The following is an 11745-nucleotide window of genomic DNA, read 5'->3' as shown; positions in this document are numbered from 1 at the left end:
CCCCTAAGGTGACGAAAAAGGGGTTGAAAGTTTGTATGGATATCAAAAATTTTTTAGAGCGCGGGACTTGAATCTTTGTATTTGGGGATATTATTAGAAGATAATACAAGTAATTTCAGCGTTTTGTAAAATTCATCCCCTAACAGGTTTAAAAAGGGGTTGAAAGTTTGTACAGGGTACAAATTTTATTTTAAGCTAGGAACTTGAAACTTCATAAAAAGGTATTATTTTAACGAAAAAAAAAATTCAGCGTTTTTGAAAATTTATATCTCAAGGTGGTGAAAAAGGGGTTGAAAGTTTGTATGGAGTTCAAACATTTTTGTGAGAACGGGCTTGAATCTTTGTACAGAGGCATATTATTAGAATACAAGAAAAGTAATTTCAGCGTTTTTAAAAATTCATCCCCTAAAATGGTTAAAAAGGGGTTGAAAGTTTATATAGGGTTCAAATTTTATTTACTTCAAACTTCGTAAATAGGTAGTTAGGTAGTAGGTCTTATTAAATAGAGGACATGAAAATCTTCTAAGGGGGTTGAGAGGGATTATGTCGAGAACAATTTTATTTAGTTAGGGGCTAGAAACTTCGTAGGTTGTGAAAGACAAATCTCATGCGTTGTATAATATTAATAATTAACAAATGATTAACCGTCCTACTGCAATATTATGCTGCATAATGTTCTAAGCTAATGTAGAATATATAACCACCAATATACAAATCCACGCGTACGAAGTCGCGGGCAACAGCTATCTATCTATCTATATATATAAATGCACGTGTCCTGACTGATTGACTGACTGACTGACTGACTCATCAACGCAGAGCCGAAACTACAAATGCTAGAAAGTTGAAATTTGGACACGAGGTTGCATTTATAAAATGTATAAGAGCTAAGAAGCGATTTTGAGAAATTCTACCCCTAAGGGGGTTAAAAAGGGGATGAAAGTTTGTATGGGGTTCAAGTTTTATTTTGAACTAGGAATTAGAAACTTTATCAAAAGGTATAATATTAAAAAACAAGAAAACTAATTTCAGCGTCTTTGAAAATTCATCCCCTAAGGTGGTGAAAAAGGGGTTGAAAGTTTGTATGGAGAAGAAAAATTTTTTTGATTGCGGGACTTGAAACTTTGTATATGAAGATATTATTAGAATACAAGAAAAGTAATTTCAGAGTTTTTGAAAATTCATCCCCTAAAAGGGATAAAAAGGGATTGAAAGTTTGAATCCATTACAAATGCTTTGAAACTTCTTAGAAAGGCATAATAGCCGATTACAAAAAAAAGCTATGGGACGTTTTTTGGAAATTCAACCCCTAAGGGGGTTAAAAAGGGGATGAAAGTTTGTCTTGGGGTTCAAATTTTATTGTAAGCTAGGAACTAGAAACTTCGTAAAAAGGTATTATAATAAAAGAGAAGAAAACTAATTTCAGCGTTTTGGAAAATTCATCCCTCAAGGTGGTGAAAAAGGGGTTGAAAGTTTGTATGCACATCAAATATTTTTTTGAGTGCGGGACTTGAATCTTTGTACAAGGGCATACTATAAGAATACAAGAAAAGTAATTTCAGCGTTTTAAAAAATTCATCCCTTGAAAGGGTTAAATAGGGGTTGAAAGTTTGTATGGAGATCAAACATTTTTTTCAGTGCGGGACTTGAATCTTTGTATAAAGGCATATTATTAGAATACAAGAAAAGTAATTTCAGCATTTTTGAAAATTCATCCCCCAAGGTGGTGAAAAAGGGGTTGAAAGTTTGTATGCACATCAAATATTTTATTGAGTGCGGGATTTGAATCTTCGTATAAGGGCATATTATAAGAATACAAGAAAATTTATTTTAGCGTTTTTAAAAATTCATCCCTTAAAAGGGTTAAATAGGGGTTGAAAGTTTGTATGGAGATCAAACATTTTTGTGTGCGGGACTTGAATCTTTGTATAAAGACATATTATTAGAATACAAGAAAAGTAATTTCGGCATTTTTGAAAATCCTTCCCTCAAGTTGGTAAAAAAGGGGTTGAAAATTTGTATGGAGGTCAAACATTTTTTTGAGTGCGGGGCTTGAATCGTTGTATAAAGGCATATTATTATAATACATAATAAGTAATTTCAGCTTTTTTAAAAATTCATCCCCTAAAAGGTTTAAGAAGGGGTTGAAAGTTGGTAGAGAGTTCAAATTTTATTTAAAGCTAGGAACTTCAAACTTCGTATATAGGTAGTTAGGTAGTAGGTTTTACTAAATAGTGGACTTGAAAATATGCTGGGGGTTGAGAGGGATATCGAGAACAATTTTATTCAGTTAGGGGCTTGAAACTTCGTAGCCAGGTTGTGTATAATAATTAACAAATTATTAACTGCAGTCCCTACTGCTATCGTTTTCTGCATAATGTTCTAAGCTAATATAGAATATATAACCACCAATATACAAATCCACGCGTACGAAGTCGCGGGCAACAGCTAGTACTAAATATTGCAGGTAATTGTACGTCACGTCGCGCTATCGAATGAAATTTACACTAGGGGCACAGAATCTCCAGAAGAAACTATATCGTACTCAAACAGCAATTGGCTTTTAATTAACTACGACTAGGTAGAACTCCGTGAACCGCAGTGAACTTCGACTTCGCCAATATTCAGCTCCAGTTTCTGTGGAATAATTCCCCTTTAATAATGATGTCAAATCACCCATGTAGCGTTAATTTGTATTGATCGTTGAGAATTTACATTTAAACAATACAATAACTTTTGACAGGTGCCCGTCTTTAACCTATTGGTAATACGGTTAATGTGGAGAAAACCTACAAGTTGTTTCGTCACTTTTAACTCCTGCGTTTGTAGGTACACATACTCCAATTACTCTCTTCTTAGGCTGCCCTGTTGACAGAGTTGTCGTCGTCATGTCACGGTCGATTTCTGCGCCACCGCAGCTCTTGTGATCCGTCGCCATGTGGCTCTGTTTTTGGTGGAGTGGGAGCAATCGTTCCTGTAATGGACTTAATGAGGTCTGTCCATCGCGTTGGCGAGCGGCCACGAGATCTTTTGCCCTCGACTCCAATTACAGAAGGTTAAAAATTTCAATGAAAGGTATATGCTTCCTGTACGTGTTCAGCAATAACAACTTACTATTGCAAATCACACATCATTATAAGAAACGTATTATTTTATTGATAAAATATACTGCATTAAAATAACAAATAATAAAACCATGAGTTTGCTTTCAGTAGTTACGGATGTCAAGGTTTTCCTGTCCACGCATAGTTATTTATTATGTTACATTGGTTTTCCCAATATATCCCAAATCAGGATTTCCGATCGCACATTGAGTTATTATTATTTCACATAGAGACGCCATACCAAACAATTGTCGCAATTGCAAAGCATTAGAAAAAAACAATCTTGACTTGTCTTTTTATCGAAAAACACTTTTGTAAAATGAATCACGGCAAATATGTAACAACTAGCTGTTGCCCGCGACTTCGTACGCGTGGATTTGTATATTGGTGGTTATATATTCTACATTAGCTTAGAACATTGTGCAGCAAGAGATTGCGGTAGGACGGTTAATCATTTGTTAATTATTAATATTATACAACGAATGAGACTTTGTCTTTCACAACCTACGAAGTTTCAAGCTCCTAACTGAATAAAATTGTCCTCGTTATAATCCCTCTAAACCCCCTTAGAAGATTTTCATGTCCTCTATTTAATAAAACCTACTACCTAACTACCTATTTACAAAGTTTGAAGTTCCTAGCTTTAAATAAAATTTGAACCCTATACAAACTTTCAACCCCTTTTTAATCATTTTAGGGGATGATTTTTTAAAAGCTGAAATTATTTTTCTTGTATTCTAATAATATGCCTTTATACAACGATTCAAGTCCCGCACTCAAAAAAATGTTTGGCCTCCAAACAAATTTTCAACCCCTTTTTCACCACCTCGGGGGATGAATTATCAAAATCTCTGAAATTAGTTTTCTTCTCTTTTGACAAAATACATTTTTACGAAGTTTCAAGTTTGTAGCTTTAAATAAAATTTAAACCCTATCCAAACTTTCACCCTGTTTTAACCCTGTTAGGGGATGAATTTTACAAAACGCTAAAATAACTTATCCTGTCTTCTAATAATATCCCAAAATAGAAAGATTCAAGTCGCGCATTCGAAAAAATGTTTGATATCCATACAAACTTCCAACCCCTTTTTCACCACCTTAGGGGATGAATTTTCAAAAACGCTGAAATTAGTTTTCTTGTATCTTAATTTAATACCTTTTTACAAAGTTTCAAGTTCCATGCTTAAAATAAAATTTGCACCCTAAGACGAAGTTTCATCCTCTTTTAGGGGTTGAATTTCCAAAAACGTAGCAATTACTTTTTTTTGTAATCGGCTATTATGCCTTTCTAAGAAGTTTCAAAGCATTTGTAATGGATTAAAACTTTCAACCCCTTTTTAACCCTGTTGGGGGATGAATTTTACAAAACGCTGAAATTATTTTTCCTGTATTTTAATAATATCCCGAAATACAAAGATTCAAGTCCCACGTTCGAAAAAATGTTTGATATCCATACAAACTTTCAACCCCCTTTTTACCACCTTAGGAGATGATAATTCAAAAACGCTGAAATTAGTTTTCTTGTATTTTAATAACATATATTTTTACGAAGTTTCAAGTTCTTAATTTAAAATAAAATTTGAACTCCATACAAACTTTCAACCCCCTTTTAAATGAGGGGATGAATTTTACAAAACGCTGAAATAACCTTTCCTGTCTTCTAATAATATCCTCAAATACAAAGATTCAAGTCCCGCACTCTCAAAAATATCTGATCTCCGTACAAAATTTCAACCCCGTTTTTACCACCTCGGGGGATGAAGTTTTAAAAACGCTGAAATTAGTTTTCTTGTTTTTTTTTTAATTTAATACCTTTTTACGAAGTTTTAAGGTCCTAGCTTAAAATAAAATTTGCACCCCAGGTCAAAGTTTCATCCCCTTTTTTACCCCCTTAGGGGTTGAATTACCTAAAACGTCGCAATTCCTGTTTTTTGTCATCGGCTATTATGTCTTTCTAAGAAGTTTCAAAGCATTTGTAATGGATTCAAACTTTCAACCCCTTTTTAACCCTGTTAGGGAATGAATTTTCAAAAACGCTGAAATTACTTTTCCCGTCTTATAATAATATCCCCATATACAAAGTTTCAAGTCCAACACTCACAAAAATATTTGATCTCCATACAAACTTTCAACCCCTTTTCACCACCTTGGGGGATGAATTTTCAAAAACGCTGAAATTACTTTTCCCGTCTTATAATAATATCCCCATATACAAAGTTTCAAGTCCAACACTCACAAAAATATTTGATCTCCATACAAACTTTCAACCCCTTTTTCACCACCTTGGGGGATGAATTTTCAAAAACGCTGAAATAACTTTTCCCGTCTTATAATAATATCCCCATATACAAAGTTTCAAGTCCAACACTCACAAAAATATTTGATCTCCATACAAACTTTCAACCCCTTTTTCACCACCTTGGGGGATGAATTTTCAAAAACGCTAAAATTACTTTTCCCGTCTTATAATAATATCCCCATATACAAAGTTTCAAGTCCAACACTCACAAAAATATTTGATCTCCATACAAACTTTCAACCCCTTATTCACCACCTTGGGGGATGAATTTTCGAAAACGCAGAAATTAGTTTTCTTGTTTTTTAATTTAATACCTTTTTACGAAGTTTCAAGGTCCTAGCTTAAAATAAAATTTGCACCCCAGGACAAAGTTTCATCCCCTTTTTACCCCCTTAGGGGTTGAATTACCTAAAACGTCGCAATTCCTTTTTTTTTGTCATCGGCTATTATGTCTTTCTAAGAAGTTTCAAAGCATTTGTAATGGATTCAAACTTTCAACCCCTTTTTAACCCTGTTAGGGGATGAATTTTCAAAAACGCTGAAATTACTTTTCCCGTCTTATAATAATATCCCCATATACAAAGTTTCAAGTCCAACACTCACAAAAATATTTGATCTCCATACAAACTTTCAACCCCTTTTTCACCACCTTGGGGGATGAATTTTCAAAAACGCTGAAATTACTTTTCCCGTCTTATAATAATATCCCCATATACAAAGTTTCAAGTCCAACACTCACAAAAATATTTGATCTCCATACAAACTTTCAACCCCTTTTTCACCACCTTGGGGGATGAATTTTCAAAAACGCTGAAATTACTTTTCCCGTCTTATAATAATATCCCCATATACAAAGTTTCAAGTCAAGTTTTTTGTCATCGGCTATTATGTCTTTCTAAGAAGTTTCAAAGCATTTGTAATGGATTCAAACTTTCAACCCCTTTTTAACCCTGTTAGGGGATGAATTTTCAAAAACGCTGAAATTACTTTTCCCGTCTTATAATAATATCCCCATATACAAAGTTTCAAGTCCAACACTTACAAAAATATTTGATCTCCATACAAACTTTCAACCCCTTATTCAGCACCTTGGGGGATGAATTTTCGAAAACGCAGAAATTAGTTGTCTTGTTTTTTAATTTAATACCTTTTTACGAAGTTTCAAGGTCCTAGCTTAAAATAAAATTTGCACCCCAGGACAAAGTTTCATCCCCTTTTTACCCCCTTAGGGGTTGAATTACCTAAAACGTCGCAATTCCTTTTTTTTGTCATCGGCTATTATGTCTTTCTAAGAAGTTTCAAAGCATTTGTAATGGATTCAAACTTTCAACCCCTTTTGAACCCTGTTAGGGGATGAATTTTCAAAAACGCTGAAATTACTTTTCCCGTCTTATAATAATATCCCCATATACAAAGTTTCAAGTCCAACACTCACAAAAATATTTGATCTCCATACAAACTTTCAACCCCTTTTTCACCACCTTGGGGGATGAATTTTCAAAAACGCTGAAATTACTTTTCCCGTCTTATAATAATATCCCCATATACAAAGTTTCAAGTCCAACACTCACAAAAATATTTGATCTCCATACAAACTTTCAACCCCTTATTCACCACCTTGGGGGATGAATTTTCGAAAACGCAGAAATTAGTTTTCTTGTTTTTTAATTTAATACCTTTTTACGAAGTTTCAAGGTCCTAGCTTAAAATAAAATTTGCACCCCGGGACAAAGTTTCATCCCCTTTTTACCCCCTTAGGGGTTGAATTACCTAAAACGTCGCAATTCCTTTTTTTTTGTCATCGGCTATTATGTCTTTCTAAGAAGTTTCAAAGCATTTGTAATGGATTCAAACTTTCAACCCCTTTTTAACCCTGTTAGGGGATGAATTTTCAAAAACGCTGAAATTACTTTTCCCGTCTTATAATAATATCCCCATATACAAAGTTTCAAGTCCAACACTCACAAAAATATTTGATCTCCATACAAACTTTCAACCCCTTTTTCACCACCTTGGGGGATGAATTTTCGAAAACGCAGAAATTAGTTTTCTTGTTTTTTAATATAGTACATTTTTACAAAGTTTCAAATTCCTAGCTTAAAATAAAACTTGCACCCCATACAACCTTTCATCCCCTTTTTAACCCCCTTAGGGGTTGAATTTTTCAAAATCGCTTCTTATCTCTTGTACACTTTATAAATTCAACCTAATGTGCAAATTTCAACTTTCTAGCTTTTGTAGTTTCGGCTCTGCGTTGATGAATCAGTCAGTCAGTCAGTCAGTCAGTCAGTCAGTCAGGACACTTGCATTTATATATATAGATTATTATGAAATCATATACGATTATTACATTCTTTAGCTTTCATATGTAATAGTTTACTGATTTTTAAAAAACGTTTTTCAATTCAAACACGTCAAGATCGCGTAGTCTTTTTCTTATGCTAAAAAAACTAACTAACTACCTATAGGCGAGGGGAGCGGGACGTGAACCACGCGATCGTCGTTAGCGCCTTGAAATTCATGGCTCACGCGTTATGGCCGCGAGATTCACGCTCCGCTTGTTGTCGGCCGGCAACAACTCATGGCGCAAAATACCGGTTCACTGTTCCGGTACTATACGAAGTTACGAAGTTATAGTTCAATTTGATTGCCTCGTGTTTAAGCCAATATACGCCCTATCGCAACTTATCCAGCATCAAGTGGTCTTTTATATGCCACTAAAACGCGGAATAAGATCGTTAAGGCATGCAATAAACTTAAGTGGCATTCGTTCATATCATACTCTGTAATGTTTATTATTGCCAAAAATTTAAGGCTTATGAATTTTAGAGTTCGTAGGTTTTTTAGGTAGTTTAGGTCCCTGTAGATATTAACGGTCCTGAACACAAACCGCGTTTTCATATATGTTTAATAATAGAATTTGCTTTGAAGAGGTTTTATTCCCAGCCGAGTCGCGAATGTCGCGATAAAACAAAATTATTCTTTGTGTTTCTGTGTTATTGTTATACGATATCAATTGTCACAACGAAATTCAGAAAATGAAATAGGTAAATATTCTACAGTATTTTAGGTTTGGTAGGCTACCTACTAGATATTTGTTACAAATACCTAATTATCCATTTGAATGTAATAAAGGAGTGAATTTTAGGTTATATTGCGTTAGATTTTTAAATCGCCTAAGTTTATAAGACTAGGTATATAGATAGGTACTATGAAATTGTTCATAAAACTTTCTTTGTTACCTACTCTTTGATTGTGTAAAACGATGCAAAAAACTACGTTTTTTTTTCAATGAACAAAGTTGTATTAAATTAAAATTTTAAATGAAGCCATAGGTAATTAACGCAAAAGACAAAAAGGGTGGACCGAAAAGGTAAACGATCCAAAGATCTGCAGCTACGCATCGGCATTGCCTGCGAATATTATCGTTTTACATTAAACTGGAGACACAATACGATAAAACACTTTAAATGGCAGGATAGACGTTATTATCTCAACAAAAACGGATAGGTAAATTTTGCTTTGAATTCACCCCATTTCACCATTTTCTTTGTTCTTAAACGTACCTGTTTACAATTCAACATAAGTAGCTATAATACCAAATAAGCTTGTTTTATGGAACGATACCTGTTGAAAAAACCTCGGAAATAATATGGCTGAATATTATCACTACATAGTATAAAACAAAGTCGCTTCCCGCTGTCTGTCTGTCCCTATGTGTGCTTAGATCTTTAAAACTACGCAACGGATTTCGATGCGTTTTTTAAATAGAGTGATTCAAGAGGAAGGTTTATATGTATAATTTGTTAACCCGTGCGAAGCCTGGGCGGGTCGCTAGTTAATAAACAAATTAGAAATTAAGCTGCATAACCATAATTGTTATATTTACAGACTCTGTGCATGCATGCAGCATTCGGCTTATTTGTCTATGACTTTATATTTTCAATTCAAAAAATACATCAGTTCTTAGTTCAAAGTATTTTAGTGGCTTATTGGAAGAACAGCAAATATTACCCACATCACCAAAAATAACTGCCCAGCATATTTTTATCCCAGTAAAGTAAGGCTTTACACATTGAATGTTTTACAGCCTTAGGCTCAGAAGCTATTAACTGCACCAGGAAATGCCAATACGCCTGTGGCAAGTTTACTGTGCCAATATTAGCAGTTCAGCGATATCCAGGTGTAGTGTGTTTGGATATGCTAAATTCCCGTATCGGCGTGGGTGGTACTCTGAAGCCAAATACAAACTAGAACGATATTCAATAACAGGGAAAATACATTAGAAATTTGAACGTAAAAGTACGAGTAAGAATTTAATAAGTCATTTTATTTTTAATAAACAATTTCGAAATATTAATTTCTTCTCTTAAAAATACAAAATAAGTTGATCCTCCAAATAAGGTGAAGGAATTGAGAAATTCGGTGACCAGACGCTAGATACCTCAATTGGGTAAAGGGGATTATCTTCCGTAAAGCTAAAATCTTGCGAGATCAATTTCCGCCCGGTCCATGTAGTTGATATAAATATATTTTTTTACTTTATTTAAGAGTATGGACGACCGCTTCAACATACAAATTGTAGTCCCTATTTTCCATTCTAGATACTGATATTATGGAACATATTTTTACATAATCTACTGTATATCAATCATAGATGTGCCCCTTTGTTTGACATTTTCGAATTTTTAATATTGTAGGTAAGTCCTAGAAGCGAAAAACAAAATCCATTCATTTTTTTAAAAGCTCCTAACTCTTATAATAATAAAAAAATATAAAAAATGTAATTAACATACATGAAATTGCGTAAAAAATATTTTCTATAATATCAATATCCAGAGAGGAAGGTGGGGATTACGTTTGTATAGTGAAGCGGATCCTGTTCGTCATAAAATACACAATTATAGTTGGTCAAACCAAATTTGTCAGTGAAGAAGAACAATAAAAACTATACTTGTCCTTTTGGGTGCTATATAGTATTAGTGTAAGACAAATATAGTATGATTCTCTATGTCTATGTTTGAAATGATACAGTCCTTTGACAAACTATATTACTGTAATTTCGTAGCTGACACTTCTCGTCGCATAAAATTGTAAAACCTTTTTCTTCAAATCATTACAGCATATTCAAGGAAATTAATATATACGATGTGAGCTGTGTCCTAGTTTCCCTACTTGATTGGTGTCTTTGAATAGTCGGAACAATCTTGGATGATATTCCTACAGCGCATATATTGTTCTAGGTGAAATAATGCTTAATTTAATGATGCGAGCGAAATGTAAAGATAAAAAAAAGATAAAAGATTTTTATTCGTGACGTTCACAAAACATGTACGAACATGTACAGACAACAACAGCAAGAACAGAAGAGAACAATAAGTGTGCATCACGAAAAAAATGACGAAATGTACTATAAGTCGTGTCATTAGACATCTCCCTCGCGCTTATTAGTGAGCAAGAAATGCACCGTGAGTCATATCAATATCAAAACCATAAAGAATTGCTAAATCAGAATCGGCGTCCTGATACATTATGAGATCACATCACAACGAAAAACGGTCTTTTGCGATATATGATTGATATATTTTTTCCTCACGTATATACCTTAAGATTTATGTTCTGTTCTGTTTCCTTTTGTTCGCCTTCGCATACGGCTCATAAAAGACATATCTGAGCTCGTACATAATGACACTCTTTGCACACTTGCAATGAAATCTACTATTATATATTTGAGTTCACACTTCCTGGCTCGCATGAGACGTGGAATTCGATTAGTTGGGAACAACAGCGCCGTTTAAGCGAATGACGTAGTAAAAGGCTTTACCGCCTTGTTGATCGCTTTGGGGCGTTCTATGGCGCTGACTTAGCCCCAGGCTTGTTTCTGCTCGGGACTTACTTCGCGACGAAATGAAAACTAGGCTTTCCGATATGAGATGACATCACAAAGAAAGCTGGCTCTTTAGCGATATGATTGCCTTGTTATTATTTTACCTATGCTAGTACCTTCTGTTTAGGTGAGCAATAAATATATTGTATGTATTATTTGCAAGCCTCCTTTCAGTTTAGTGAGTAGGAGGCGCAATCGATCTTTAAAACACAGTTGATTTGATTTTTGGTAGACAAGTTTTTATATTTTTGTTTTATTTTATTTATTCAGATAACATGATCCATAATTTATTAGTATGACTATGTTCAGTAACCATACTTAAATATTATTTAACTAAATGTTGCATAATTACTTGCAGTGTCTCGCGCGCATTATAAAAAGGTTTTCCATTCCATTTTTATTTGACATCTTAAAATTGCATTTGTCTTCGCAAGTTTCGTTGTTAAGAGATGCGC

Source organism: Cydia amplana, chromosome 8 (genome assembly GCF_948474715.1).
Source record: "Cydia amplana chromosome 8, ilCydAmpl1.1, whole genome shotgun sequence".
Taxonomy (NCBI): Eukaryota; Metazoa; Arthropoda; class Insecta; order Lepidoptera; family Tortricidae; genus Cydia; species Cydia amplana.
This window is presented reverse-complemented; position numbering follows the sequence as displayed.